We start from the raw sequence: 15,740 nt of genomic DNA on the forward strand, positions 1-15,740 counted from the left end.
AGGAGAGTAGCACTGGGTTCTCACAGCAGGAGAGCTGAGTGGTGCATTTCCGTGGCCACCACAGTCCACTCCTTGTGCCACACAGATCTGCTTCTCCATGCAGGCGAGGGAGCGGTATCTCCACGGTTCCCTAGACCCCAGTCCCTGAAGGAGATGTAGTGGAACTAGTGACAGCCTTCCTTGCTGCCTCTGCTCTTGGAAATGTGATCAGTACTCATCCTCCAGTGCCGTCCTTGGTTCAATTCCCCTCTTCCTCAGCTATCACCCCCGCTGATCTGGTGGCTTTCGTGTCTTACCTGCTCCCGAGGGGTCTGTTTCCTCACACATACACTTCTCAGGTCCGGGTTGCTGCATCTGTCCATGTACAGTCGCAGTGGGGAAGGGAGGGGTGAGAGGCACTGAGTGGGTCACCTGGGATACATGTGTATTCCTCCCTGCACCCACAGGGCAGACCTCCCTTCTCCCGCCAGGCAGGGCCAGTTCCTGCCACGATGGTGAGTTCCCCTCTCTCCTCCTCGTCCCTAGGCATAAGAAGTCCAAAGGGCCCCGGCAGCAGCCGGATCTGTTGTGTCCCCCTCTGGGGACCAGGTTCTCCAACTGGGCAGAGCCCAGAATTACTGGACCAGGAAGCATAAGATCCCCTAGTGGGTCATTGAGAGTGATGAAGAGTAGGACCACTCCTGCTTCCACCCCTTGGTTCCTGGACCCACGTATTCTGCACAGAACCACGTGGAGGTCTCCAATTTAATGCAAGTACCACGTCCTGAAGGTCAGCACCCCGTCCTTTCAGAGTGTTATCCCCAAGCTAGTGCTTCATCTGCTCCTGTAGAAGGCCATTCCTGCATTCTAGAGGCTAGATCCTGGGGAGATATGTGATGGGACCCATAGATCCCATGGTGACAGGCCCATCCCCATGCCTCTGTCTTTGTGAAGTGGGCCCCCTGGTGGGATGCTATGCCATATGTGATTCCAAGCCTGTGAACCAGGCTTTCTGTCAGCCCCCAGAGAGCTGGCAGAGGCACTGCAGATAGGAGAGGCAGACTGTGCCCAAAATATCTGTCCCTGAGAGGATGAACTGGCTCTTCCAAGATGGAAGAGGCCCAATGTAATCAACTTACCATCCAGGACTGGTTGACCTCTCCAAGGACTGGTGCCACGCTGGGGGCTCAGCACTGGTCTCTGTGGCTGCGAGGGTGGATAGGCAGAGGCAGCAGCAGCTAAACTGGCCTTGGTCCACGGGAGTTCATGTCATCGGGTCCATGTATAGCCTCATCTCTGCACCTGGGCATCCACGTGCCCAGTGCCGGTTCTGCGGTGGCTGGAGATGAAGGTTGGTTAAGGCATCGGGTGAGCCATCTTGTCTACGTGATCATTCAGTGCCTCTCCCGTGGTGAATGCCTTCTGGTTGGCAAAAATGGGATTCAAAAATCGCACTTTGTGCCCACTCCCATAACTCCATCCATATGCCTGTACCCCAGACAACTGGCCCCCAAGCTCACAGCTCCTTGCCATCCAGGCCTCTGACCAGCCAGCCAGGCCATGGGCTCCTGCTGTGACTCTGTATACAGTTGATTCTCATTATTGGCAGATTTCTGTGTTTGCCAACTCATCTACTTGCCAAAATTCATTTAGAACCCCCAAATCAATGCTCTTGGTACTTTGTAATCCAAATCTCACATCCCCTGCTGAGGTCACAGCGGGTGATGTTCTGCCTTCTTGTTTCAGCCTTCATGCTGTAAACAAGTCTCCTTTCCAAGGTCTATTTAGTGCCACATTTTTCACATTTTCTTGCCTTTAGTGGCTGATTTCACTGTTTAAAGTGGCCCCCAATTGTAGTGCCGAAGTGCTGCCTGGTGTCCCTAAGCTCAGAAGGCTGTGATTTATTTAGAGAGAAAATGGGTGTGTTCAGACACGAGAGGCAGTGCCTGGAATTCAATATTAATGAGTCAACAATACATACCAAATGAGGTGTTTTTAAACAGAAACACACATAAAACAAGGTTGTATATTGATCGGTTGATGAGAATATCATCATTTCCTGTGACCAGAGGCTTGCAGGAACCTAATCCCTTATTTCTCCTAGGAGTGGTGGTTCAGTATTCACTGATTCAGTGTTGGGGGTGGCTTTATAGAACAGAATCACCGTGAGTTATGAGAATGGACTGTATAGTCTCACCTCAGCCTCCTCTCCTGCCGCACAAAGTGGATGATGGGGTGCAATTGCTCACATTCCATCCCCTGGGAAGATCTTACCGCTCTCTTCTCTTTCAAGACCTGCCGTGAACGTTGCTAAAATAGAGTCATCACCCACTTTTGGTGTGTACCCACATAGGGAACTGGCCCATCTGTAAGTCGTACTTGGTCCTTTCCTTCTCGTTTCGGCAGGTTGTACAGGACTCCCTCGTCCCCAACACAGCCGCAGGTGCGAATTGAGGCGTGGGTGCAACTGTGTTTTGTGACATGATGTGTGGTCTGCTGTTTCCCATTCAACTTACTCATGCCCTCTGGTCTTGCTTGGGTTTAATCCTGGATATACTTCTTTACATTGGAATTTCATTACATCCACAAATTAAAATGGAGAGATTTTATATCATTATACTCTTGAGTTGTCCCATTCAGAAACAATGTGAATCGCCATTTATTTCAATAATTTTTTCTTTCTTTATAGTTTTATATATGTATATATCCATATGCATATACATACGTATGTATGGGTCCAACATATTTCTTATAAATTTCATTCTTTAGAATTTTATATTTTTGCTATTATGGTTAGAACTTTTCAATTACGTTTTCTGGTTTTTTGTGGGTAAATAAGAAAGCAGTGTATTTCTTATATTTACTTTTATCTGGCTGTCTCAAATTCTAACTTGAGAATTTGAGGTTTTGAGGATTTCTAGAAATGCTATCACATCTACAGAGAAGATGCTTTCCAGTGGTTGTAACTCATTTCTTTTTGTTTCACTGCATTGGGTCAAACTTTCACTTAATAGGGATGATATCAGTGACCAGTGATCTTTGCTTTCTCCCCCAGTTAAATGGGGATTAAATTCACCCTTGGCATAAAGTCAGTTTTTTAGCATATTTTAAAAGACATTTCTAATCTTTCAGCTTACTCATAATTTTTGTTGAGTTTTATCAAATGGCTCCAAGATAAGTATTGAGATGATCATATACGTTTTTCTTTCCTAGTATATTGAGATAATAAATTTTACTAATGGGTTCCCAGTACATATTAATATATTCTAATTGGGTATGGCATGCGTGTATACATACATATTTAAACATATGTACACACACATATATTTTTTTAACATGAGGCTGGATTTAATGTACCTATTATGTAACTTAAGATGTTTCTTTTACATATTTTTAATAGTGAAATGGTTCTGTAGTTTTCTTTTTATGAGATAGCTTCGTCATTTTTCTGTATTGAAATGCAGACTATAGTATAATCTATATATTCACTATACAGGTTATATACCATCTTCAGAAAATGAATAGTTTATCACACTGATATCTATACAGTTATCACCATTGAATTGTATTTAGTATAATGTAATTTTTATAGGCTTTGTACCTGTGATTATACCACGGTCATATTCCTAAAGTTGTGTATTGTAGTTTCCCTTTTTTTTATGCTCATCTTTAACCATGTTATTGGTTTGTCAACTTTGTTTTATTCATTTTATACAGAAAACCAACCATCAGAGTTATGTTTCAGTTTTCTTCATTTATTCATTTCCCCTTTTATGTTTATTAATCCCTCCCTTTTATGTGTATTAATCCCTCCCTTTTATGTGTATTAATCCCTCCCTTTTATGTGTATTAATCCCTCCCTTTTATGTGTATTAATCCCTCCCTTTTATGTGTATTAATCCCTCCCTTTTATGTGTATTAATCCCTCCCTTTTATGTGTATTAATCCCTCCCTTTTATGTGTATTAATCCCTCCCTTTTATGTGTATTAATCCCTCCCTTTTATGCGTATTAATCCCTCCCTTTTATGCGTATTAATCCCTCCCTTTTATGCGTATTAATCCCTCCCTTTTATGCGTATTAATCCCACCCTTTTATGTGTATTAATCCCTCCTCCGTTTTTCCTGTGGATGTTTGGAGTTTTCACTTTAGATCCTTTAGTTTGTTTGCTTTTACTGTTTACTGTTTAATAATAAAAGCCTTATGGCTGCGCCTTTTCCCTGAGTGTGGCTTTGGCTGTACCCTGTAAATTTTGAAACGAAGTGTTCTTAGATTTTTTACTTCTTTCTTTCAAAAACATAGCTTGATTGATTTTTCTAAAGATGGCACATGTTCACAGTCAAAATATTACACAGAAGCGAATACAAAGAAGAAATAAAAGATCATTAAAACTGCACCATCCACAGATAACCATTATTAGCCTGACCATTTGCTAAGTATCTTTTCAGTCATACCTTTGTGATTTATACACGTAATTTACATAAAAGGGACCATAACGCGGTGCCTTTTCCTGTACTTTCCAGTCTCTTCTATCGGAGCTGTTCTGCGACCTGCTGATTTTCTGCAACAGGAGGTAATGGATGTATTTCCATGACCATAATGATAGGTTGTGCCCTTATTTTTAGTGGCTGCATAACATTTGATTTTATGGCTGTCTCATTGTGAACGTAAACAGTAATCTACTGATAGACATGTAGGCTATTTCTGACTTTTCTCTATCATGAAACTCTCTTGGGATGGGTTCCTTAGGAGTTGTGTAAATGATTTTTTGAGGGTGCGGTCTCAGGAGAGGAAGGAGAGGAGAGCTCTACCCTGGGCAAGCCCTCTGAGCCTCAGTCTTCTCATCTGTAAAAATGGGAATCACCATAGCGCCTGCCTCATGGGAGGATGTGAGGATAAAGGAGGAAGCCATTTGTGGAAGCTTCAAAACTATTTACAGGTTGCAGGGGCCCTAAAGCTCACGGCGGAGAGAGGAGGCACATAGTCCTCTGACCTGGCCATGGAGGGGGCTGGGAGCCCTGATTTTCAAGGGTGGAGCCAGCCTGGATTCTAAACAGCCTGCTACCCTGAACGGCTGTACCTGATTTGGCAACATCTGCCCATGGCCCTCAGAAGGCCGGGGAGCAGGGAAGACCTGGCCTCCTCTACGTTCCCAACATTGACTCAGAGTCAGACGTCCTCAGACCCGCTTTGCCAATTAATTTGTGTTGGATTAGGCAGTGGGAACCACCCCTGAACTCCAAGTCCTATCTGTGCCTTGGATCTACTGTGTGACCTCAGGGCCAGTCCTTGCCCTCTCTGGGCTTCCCATCTGGAAGGTGATCAGGCCCCTTCCAGCCTGATCACCCACAACTCTTTTGAGAAAGGTTGTCAGAAACAATGCCTGCTGCCTCCTGCCCCCTCCCCAGCGTTTCAATCTCCACTTAACCAGGGACTTCAACAGGCAGCACTTTTCTCGAGAGTTCATAAAAACATGTAAACACGGGTGAGGATACAAAATATTGAGCGGCAAGGCAGTAAAACATGCCAGTGTTTGTTGTGTTAATTGAATATTCATGAGCTGACTGTTTAAATTACAGTTCACAACTGTTGCAGGGCCTGATGAATAATTTAAACGAGCATGGCCAAAGAGATTTCAGCACCACATTAGCACACCACTTAGGATCAGCTACAGAGAATTTATAATTAGCTTGGAGTATCCTATAATAAATTCTTCAGAAAGATGGTTTTAATTAGCACATGTGCTAATTCTGAATGTAGAATGTTAAGCGTTAAGGAGGAGGGAGGTGAGTATAACCCTTCTGTTTCCTTGTGTTTCCCTCTTCTGTGGGGTCCCGCCACCTGCCAGAAATCTCTGAGCCATGCTGAGCCCACCTCCCGAAGCCCCCGTACTTCCACTGCCCCCGGCTTCAGGCCCACTGCCGAACCCCAGCTCAGCATCCCCTGTCATGGCCTGCGCTGGTGCAAAGCCTCTGAACTTGTCTCCCTGCCTCTTTCCCCCCACCCCGGTTCACTCATGAGCTGGTTCGTCCCCACCCGGTCAGCTAGTGTAGCTTTCTGAAATGCAAATCTGATTCCACTTCGGCCACCTTTAGAGCCCCTCGTTTTTATTTTTGTTTGCTTTTGGGTTTTGTTTTGTTTTTTTCTTTGGTTGGTTTTTGTTTTCTGTTTTTGGTTTTTTGGCGGTGCTGCGCGGCATGTGGGATCTTAGTTCCCTGACCAGGGATCAAACCCGTGCCCCCTGTAGTGGAAGTGGAAGTCTTAACCACTGGAGTGCCAGGGGAGTCCCTAGAGCCCCTCAAGTGAGGAAGCCCAGAGAGAGGGAATGGGTCATCAATCAATCAACCACGCGGGTCCCAAGGGGCACACCAGGACCAGCTGACTTCAGCCAATCTCTAGACGTGTGGGGATGGGAGAGGCATCCATGGCTGAAGGAAGAGGATAAACAACGGCAAAGAGGCGAGAACCTGTGGTGTGGGGACTGCCAGTGGGGAGCAGGATGGGGAGAGGCTTGAAGGAAGCGGGGACCTAGCTGTGACGCGCCTCCATGCTCGGGAGAGGGAAGACGTGGGAGGCGGGTCCCACTGAGGGTTCAGTCTCCATGGGGCTGGCCTGGAGCTTCGGGAGGCTGCCGCCCTGGAGCCCAGAGCTTCCAGGGCTACCTGGATCCCTCCTTCAACATTTACTGAGTGGCTGCTGTGTGGCAGGCCTGGGGCTGGGCACCGGGGAAACGGCTCCGAGCAAAGCAGCCACGGTCCCCGCCCTTCACGGACGGAGCACACCACCAGAACGGCGTCCACACGCTGGTGAATGCATGATTACAAGTATGGCAAGGCAAATGGAAAAAATGACAAGGTGCATGAGAGAGTCACCTGGGGACCCTGGTTGAGGTGGGAGAGCCCGAGAAGGCCTCCCTGGAGGTGCTGACATTTGAGCGGAGGCCTGAGAAGGGAGGCAAATTGGGTTCCAGGCAGAGGGAGCTGGGCCTGCAGGGTGTTCAGAGCTGCCCCATCCCCAGAGGGAGGCGCTGAGGACGGTGGTCTGGCGGAGTCCCTGGCAGTGGTCTGGGCTGGGGGTGGGACTGGACTGGTTATAGTGGTGGAGGCTGGACTGGGAATGAGAAAGGGAACTCATTGCTGGAAAGAAATAACCCCCTTTTCCGGTCCTAAATTTGACTCTGGTGCTTAAAGCTGCAAGACTTCAAACAAGACGTAGGCAATTGCTCAGCTTCCCTTCACCAGGAATCATTCCTGTACTTTTTCATTCATTCTGCAAACTTCATTGAGCCCTTACTGTGTACCAGGCACTCTCCCAAGCCCTGAGCAGATGACAATCCCTGATTCTTGGAGCTTACATTCCAGTGGGGTAGACAGACAGACAAGGAGATAAGGACGTAAACTACAGCCTTCCTGCCACTCAGCTGGGGAAGCGGAGGCTGCCCGCCAGCTGAGCAGATGCACCTTCCCAGAATGTGGCTCAGCCCCAGGCAGCACCAGGCTGCCTTCCAAGAGGAGCTGAAGATCAAATTCAGGAAGATGGAGGCTTCACAGCCTCGACAGGTTATCCGCCTCCTGTGACCCAGGGTGGTGGCTCTTCCGCAGCTGTCTCGTGTCCGTGGCGTCTGCCCCATGTACCTGGTGATCCTGCCTCTGGTCTCTTAACCTGAGCGCAGGAAATCTGTTGGGCCGTCTGCTGTTCGCAGCCACCCAGGCTCCCACTGCCTGCAGGACCAAGCCCTCATCGCCTGTGATCTGTCCTCTGGGGGCCCCCCAGCTTTATCCCTGCCTTGACCCCGGTGCACCTGAGTCCTAGCAGGCCCCTGGCGCCCAGGGGTGACCATCGTGCTGACTCTGGACCCCAAACGTCGTCTCCAGCCTTGTTTTAATCGCAGCATTTCCCAGTGGTTTGTCATCCCCTCCCAATCTTTCCCAGAGACACAGAAGGCTCCAGGAGTAGTCAAAACAAGGCAGATATGCTGTGCTGCCGCCCCTGTGCAGCGATAACAGAACCGTTCCCTCGGGGCACTCTAACCGTGGGCCCGCCGGGCCCATGCTGCACCCCTCCGCCCTCAGTACTGAGAAGAGCTCAGACTTTGGGGTCAGGCAGACCTGGGCTGGGATCCCGACCCTGCTCCATCTGAGCTGCGGACACGGAGCAGTTGCTTCACCTCTGAGACCCCATTTGCTCCTCCGTAAAGTGGGGGAGCAGAGCACCTGCCTCGCAGGGCTGTTAAAAGGATCACTTGAGACGGAGGGTGAGAACGTGGCCGGTGAGTGGCAGGGCCGTGTTGTCGCCCATCAGTTCTGCAGTAAACATCCCCATGGGGGCATTACTGTGACAGGAACGCCCATCCTCCACAATTGTACTTCAGCGTCTAAAAGAAAGTCGTCCTTCGACACCTGCCTGCTGTCCCATCTCTCCCCTCGTGGTCCCAGCGGAGCTTCTAGAAGGAATCATCGGCCCTGGTTGTCTGTATTCCCTCCCCTCGCATTAACTCTGGCCTCTGCCAACCCCCCTGACTACAAAACGAGTCCACGTCGGGGGCCGGGGTGGCCTCCACGTTGCCAAAGTCATCGGGCATGTTCTGCCTGTCATACTTGGCATTTAGCGCTGTTAGATCAACTGGCCACCCCTTTGTCCTGAAACCCTCCCCCTCCTCTGCTTCCTCAGTGTGACGTGATGCTCCTGGGGTCCTCACTGCTCAGAGCCCCCCCCCACCGGCCTCCTTTGCAGGCCCTCTCTCTCTCTCTCTCTCTCTCTCTCTCTCTCTCTCTGTCTCTCTACCTGGTTCTCCGTTGTGGCTGGATACCTCTAGGACCCCAGGCCACGTTCCACTGCTCGGTCCCCTTCTCTAAGTACCAGACCATGTAATCGACCGTCCCCATGTGAAGACCCCACTAGGATGCTGGGCCCAAGCTCAGCCTGTTCACAGCTGACCTCTCCTCCCCACCTGGCTGGACCCGCCTCTCTCCCACTTGACCAGCCCGTGAACCTCATTGGCCATCCAGTGCCACCCTTGACCCCATGCCATGACCAGTCCCAAATCTCTCCCTCAGCAACTCTCACAGCCATCTCTTACTTTCCATCTACCCAAATCTGGGATGGTGGTGGTGTCACTTTTTACCTGGAAGCTGCCACCTGCCACATACCTGCCGGGCTGGCCTTTCTAAAATTCAAGTCGCTGATCTGCCTTTCTGGGTTCCCAGCGACCCTCAGGATCAAATCTGAACGTCTTCACCTGGCATTCAAGTCCTACCCCAGCCTGGCCCCTGCCTGCATCTCAAGCACATCCTTCCCTGCCCTCCTCACCCCTCCCCAACCTCCTTCACCGCAGCCAGAGAGAGGCCTCTCTGGATCCCCGGTCTGCCTCTGACAACCTCCCCATGGCCTGTGGCTTTCCTTTCAGCGCTCGTCACCGTTGTGACTACATACTGATTTCGTTGTGGAATTGATCAATGTCTGTCTCCCCCATGAGACTGTCAGCTCCATGGGGCAGGGGCCCCACCTATATTAGTCACTGTGAATCTCCAATGTCCAGTACAGGGCTGAGCACATAGCAGATACTTAATCAATACAGACGTTTCTGCTGTGATATGAGAGATACAGTCCTGAAATGGCTGCAAAATCCTAAATATAGCAGAGCTTATAGGAAAAATAGGGCTAGGGCAAACCTCTCAAGACCTCTGCAACTTTGTAGCCAGAGAACTGTAACTAGCCTAATGCCTATTCCTGCACAATGAAAAAACTCTCAGTAAGAACTGGGAAGGTAGCTTGATGGAAGGGGGTGTAACACCGCTGGGTTACAGAGACGACGGCAAAATGCACAAAGACTGGGGAGAAGCATGCGGAAAGCGCTTTCATGCCAAGACACGTGGCCAGACAGGATGAGAGTAAGAAGGTGGGGTGAACGGGCAAGGGGAATAGCGCCGATTCCTCCACTGCTCGCTGAGTTCACCTGGATTTGCGTCCTCTGCGTTCACAGGCTGTTCCTTGGTGGCGCAAAGTATTAATGCACTGGAAGGATCACCTGTGCCTGAACGGGGCGTCCGTGTGGCGCATCACTCACCCGTTCGTAGGGACGGGATAGTTTGTGTCCCAGGAGCTCGGGTCGCAGGGGACACGCTGCATTTGTTGAGCGGGTGAGTGCCTTCATAGCACATCACACTGTACTCACATGGCTGTGGCTCACGTGTCCGTCCTGCTGGATTTGGTGGCCCTTCCTGAATGACAGGGCCTGGGCCTACCTTCTTTGTCTCCCAGGGCCTGTGGCTCATAGGCAGTCCCGTGTGGGCCCTGGGACTGCGACAGACCACAGGCCTCAGTTTCTGCCCTCAAGCGACCGAGAACGTGCCATGTGGCACGTGGGAGTCACCCCCAAAAACGCGTGCTGGAGAGACCTCTGAGCAGCCCAGTAAGAGACGTTTCACTGTCCAGGAAAAAGAAATGGGCTCTGTGTTAGTCAGGGTTCTCCAGGGAAACACAACCAATAGCATATCGATAGATACATAGAAGTCCCACAATCGGCCATCTACTGGCTGAAGAACCAGGGAAGCTGGTGATATAATTCGGTCCAAGTCCAAAGGCCTGGGAACCAGGAGCTCTGATGACTGAGGGCAGAGAAGATGGATGTCCCAGCTTAAAAAGAGAGAAAATATGCCCTTTCTCTGCCTTTTTGTTCTATTCGGGTCCTCAGCTGATGCCCACTTGCATTGGGGAGGGCCATCTTCTTTACTCAGCGGACAGATTTCAAATGCTAATCACTTCCGGAAACACCCTCACAGACATGCCCAGAAGTAACATTTTACCAGCTATCTGGACATCCCTTAGCCCAGCCAAGTTGACACGTGAAATTAATCATTGCAGGCTCTGAACCTGGGCAAGAGGGGTGGATTTGGGAGATCACGAGGAGGTGGCCTTGCCTGATCTGGAGGCAGAATAGGTGTGGGAGGAAAAGGAAGAAGGGGTCTGGGCGGATAATTCATTCAACAGACGTTCTTCTATGTGTCACGCGTTGTTCCGGGTGCAATACGATGGTGAACAAAACACAGATCTTTGCCCGTGTGGAAATTACATCCTGGCAGGGAGGGCAAGATGAGAGACAATAAAGACGTCACACAGTGTGTTTACAGGTGATCAGTGCTTTGGAAGGAAGAAAAAGAACAATGGCCTGAAGGGGCTTGGGAAGGCAGGAGCGGTGGGGGTCGTGGGCAGGTTGCAGTATTAGGTGGGAGGGTCAGGGAAGGCCTCATAGGTAAGGGGAGGTTTGAACAAAGACTGGCAGGAGATGAGGGAATAAGTCGGGTAGGTGTCCCCGCTGGTGGGGAGGAACATCCCGTTCAAAGGCAACAGCTAACTTGCAGGGCGTCCCGCCCTTGGCACTATTGACATTTGGGGCTGGGTAATTCACCATGGTGGGGGTCTGTCCCGTGCCTAATAGGATGTTTAGCGGCATCCCTGGCCTACTGCCCACTAGATGCCAGTGGCATCTCCCAGTTGTAACTGAAAATGTCTCCAAATATTGCCTGTTGTCCACTAGGGGGCATCACACAGAGCTAGAGGAGGGCCATCAGCTTGGGTGTGCGAGGGGTGGCCGGAGGTGTGGGTGCTGGAGTGGAGTGAATGGGGAGAAAGCAAAATGGGGAGAAGACCAGAGAGGTCTGGGTGGTAGTGGCGGTGGCAGTGGGATGTTCTAGGGGCGTATGATTTGGTAAAGACTCAGGCCTTTACTTAGAGTGAAGTCGGGGTCTAGTGCAGGCTCCAAGCAGAGAAGTGAGAGCTCTCATCCCAGGGATGGGAAACCTAAGGACCACCACGCCGCCATCCCAACCCGGCAGAAATTTCACAACCCCATCAGGGCAACCCCAGACCCAGTGTCTCAGCAACCTGTGTTTGCAAACCTTTCTTCAAAGACAAAACCAGCCCCAAAGAGGACAAATTGCTTTCCATTTACATCCTTCCCTGCTGGTGCCTTCATATTCATACAGGATGATCAGCGTAACCTGTAATGGGGCTGTTGCTCTCAAGGATAAAGCAGTCTGACGCTTAACTCAATAATTAAAACTGTGATGGTGCTCAGCCTGCAGGGATAATGTACTATTATTATAGTCATTTGTTTCAATTAAATGCTTACTGATTTTACAATAGCAGCTGGGCACCTGGGCACTATAGCTATTACTCTGAACAAGACATCTCAGATTTCAGGAGAAATGTGTCAGTGTGCAAGGGATCTCCCACCAAGCATGAAAGTTTATTAGAAATACTTACTTATGAGGCTTCGGGGCGAGAGGCAGGCACTGGGGAAGGCTTCCTAATGGCTTTCTATCTCTTTTGTGCTGGAGTTTTTTTCCTAAAAGAAAATAGTTTTCCGATATTTGACTCTTAAAGCCTGAGGAAACTTCAGAGAGTGGTGTATCCCTGGGAGGGTTGGCATAGGGAGAGCTTTGGTTGTGACTCCCCCGATCTCGGGTGGCCTCGGCCTGCACTGGCTTTTGAAGCAGGGTTTTGGTTGCCGGCCAGAGATTGAAGTCAGGCCGTGGCAGTGAGAGGGCTGAATCCTAGCCACACCAGTATCTAGTGACAAGGCCCTGGCCCTTTGGCTTTGCAGAAATGAATTCCCACAAAGGCACGGAAAGCAGTGAAACAAGTAAAGTGTTTATTAGGAGGAAAAAGAGTACGTGTGGATAGACATATGGGCGGGCTCAGAGAGAGAGTCGTGCCCTGTGGTAGTTTGAATCACTTCTGTGGGGCATTTCTCCCAGGTGTCCTTTGGCCAGTCATCTTGCTTTGCCTGGTTCTGAGTCCGTATTTGGTATATCTCAGGAACCTCCCATGTGTGCTTGTGCATCTCTTAGCCAAGATGGATTCCAGTAAAGAGGCCTATGGGTAGCTTGACGTCACTGCCCTTTTGACCTCCAAGGAGCTTTATAGTTGGGAAGGTCTCCTTGCCTTCAAGAATGAGAAGTATGTAGTCTTTTATCTTTTATCAAAGATAAGAGGGCCCAGCCTCTCCTCCCTCCTGCTATTTTGGAATATCTGTCCACAGGGGACCGAACTTCAGCTGCTCAGCCTGGGCCCATCTATCTCCTGCCTCACCCACATCATTGATTCCGGGGTGCGGTAGACTAAAGAATGCCCCTCAGATGGCCGTGTCCTAATCTTCGGAGCCTTTGAGTATGTTACCTTATACAGCAAAAGGGATTTTGCAGATGTGATTAAGTTAAAATCTTGAAATGGGGAGATTATTCTGGATTATTTGAATGGACCCCATGATGTAAGCATGAGTCCTTATAAGAGCCGGGCAGGAGGGTCCAACACCTGGAGTGTTGGGAAAATGGGAAAATGGAAGTAGAGAGAGAAAAGGCCGTGTGATGCGGGGCCACGAGCCAAGGAGTAAGGACCACATCCATCCTAAAAAAAAGCAGGGAGACAGATTCTCCCCTGGAGCCTCCAGAGGGAACCAGCCCTGCCCATACCTTGACGTTAGCACAGTGAGATGGATTCTGGCCTCCAGAACGGTAAGGTAATGAGTTCATGTTCTTTTAAGCCATCAGGTCTGTGGTAATTTGTTACAGCAGCAATGGGAAACTGCTGTGCAGGGTGTCTGCTGCTTCTGAGTCCTGGGACAACTTTCCCCCAGGAAAGCAGTTCTGCTGCAAATCACAGGACTCCCTGGCGGCTGGCGGCACACAGCCCTGGCTTCTGACGCGCCTCTGCCTCAAGCCTTAGCACCTGCAGGCATGGTCCTCCACCTCGGCCCTCCACGTCCTAGCCTCTGCTACCCCTTTATCCTCATCTCCTTCTCTTCCCGAGATCTGTAGTCAGCAAACTGGAGACCCAGGAGAGCTGGTGGTGCAGCTCCAGGCCAGGAGGAGGCCGACGTCCCAGCAGTCAGGAGGCGAGGTTCTCTCTTACTCAGCCTTTTTGTTCTATTCGCGTCTTCAGTTGATTAGATGATACCCATCCACATCGGGGAAGGCAAGCTGCTTTACTCAGTCTACCAGCTCATATATTAACCTCATCCAGGAACACCCTGACAGACACATCCAGGATAATGTTTGGCCAAATGTCTGGGCACCCTGTAGCCCAGTCAAGTGGACACAGGAAATGAACCATCAGACTGTTGCATGCCTCTGCGCCCTCGCACATGCTGTTCCTGCTTCTGGGAACGCCCTCCACCCCCTCCTTGTCTTCTGCAGACTTCCCCTCCGAGAGCCAGCTCAGTCTTTTCTGTGGAAAGCCTTTCTAACTCTCCAGCCGTTGGAGGGGCCCTTCTCTAGCCCCCTCCCCAGATCCCACTGCACGCCTGTGCTCTTGCACTGTTTCAAATTGGGTGGGACTTCCCTGGTGGCGCAGTGCTTAAGAATCTGCCTGCCAATGCAGGGAACATGGGTTCGAGCCCTGGTCTGGGAAGATCCCACATGCCGTGGAGCAACTAAGCCCGTGCGCCACAACTACTGAGCCTGCGCTCTAGAGCCCGTGAGCCACAACTGCTGAGCCTGCATCCACAACTACCGAAGCCTGAGCACCTAGAGCCCGTGCTCTGCAGCAAGAGAAGCCACCGCAGTGAGAAGCCCGCACACTGCAACGAAGAGTAGCCCCCACTCGCCGCAACTAGAGAAAGCCCGCGCGCAACAATGAAGACCCAACACAGCCAAAAGTAAATAAATAAATAAATTTATAAAAACAAAAAACTGGGTGGCTGCATCTCTGCCTCCACCATCAGACGGTGCACCCCAGATGGGGTGTTTTTAGTCTGCTCTTTCGTCCTGCTTCTTCCCAGGATCTCAGACATAGAAGCCCTCAGAGAATGTTTGTTGAATGAATAACAGCAGGAGGACTCGAGAAGTAAAAGGACCACAGAGGTAGTTCTCATGAGGGCAGCTGGAGGCAGAGGCCCAGTTGAGGACGTGAGAAAGAGGCTCAAGACAAGCCATGGAAGCTCAGAGTCAGAGGACAATGGCCAACTACCAGGCCTCTGCCGCCAGTCCAGGTCTTTCTGATTTGAAAGAGAGGCTGTGATGTGACTCAGACAGAGCAAGAGCCCAGCTGGTGGCCAGGGCAGGGTTGTGCCCAAGGACAGCACACCGAGCAGCTGTTTCCTAGGGCAGGGCTGGGCAGGAGGGTGGGGTAGTGCCTGAGGACCCAGGCCTGGGAACCAGTCAGCCCTTGGTTTGAATCCCAGCTCCACCACTTACAACTTCTGACCTTGGGCACTTTTCTGAGCCTCAGCTTCCTCATCGGTAACATGCTACTGATAAACACACCTTCCTCCCACGCACAACTGGGTGAGAATTACATGTAGTCAGAAGGTCAGTGCCTGGCAGATGTTAACTGACAAATACAGGGTAGTTTTTCTAGCACCATTTCTATTTACTTAACAACATTCAAGGGGTTGGCAATCCATGGCTATCGATTGGCCAAACCTGGCCCTCTGCTTGTTTTTATAAATAAAGTTTTATTGGAACATGGCCACCCCATTCATTTACATATTGTCTACTGCTGCTTTTTGTGCTATAATGGCAGAATTTAGTACTTACAACAGAGACCATCTGGTCTGCAAAGCCTACAATATTTAATACCTGGCCTTTTACAGAAGTTTCCCAACTCCTGATCTAACAAATATCTTTGAAGCACCACCCCTTTGCCAGGCCTTGTGCTATTATTTTTATTGTCATCAGAGCCTCCCTCTTGGCTTCTCTCATATTTCTTTCATAATCCAGAAACTTCCATTGTTTTTGACCTGTTAGCCCATTTGAGATCCAG

The 15,740-nt window shown here is 50.0% G+C and overlaps 1 protein-coding gene across 4 annotated transcripts in view; it reads left to right on the forward strand.

Annotated features, from left to right (window-relative positions):
• TOX2 (TOX high mobility group box family member 2) overlaps nucleotides 1-15,740 on the forward strand; it is a 131,475-nt gene that overhangs the window by 99,167 nt on the left and 16,568 nt on the right. The window lies entirely within an intron of this gene.

The sequence above is a fragment of the Globicephala melas genome, chromosome 15 (genome assembly GCF_963455315.2).
Source record: "Globicephala melas chromosome 15, mGloMel1.2, whole genome shotgun sequence".
In the NCBI taxonomy this organism is placed as follows: Eukaryota; Metazoa; Chordata; class Mammalia; order Artiodactyla; family Delphinidae; genus Globicephala; species Globicephala melas.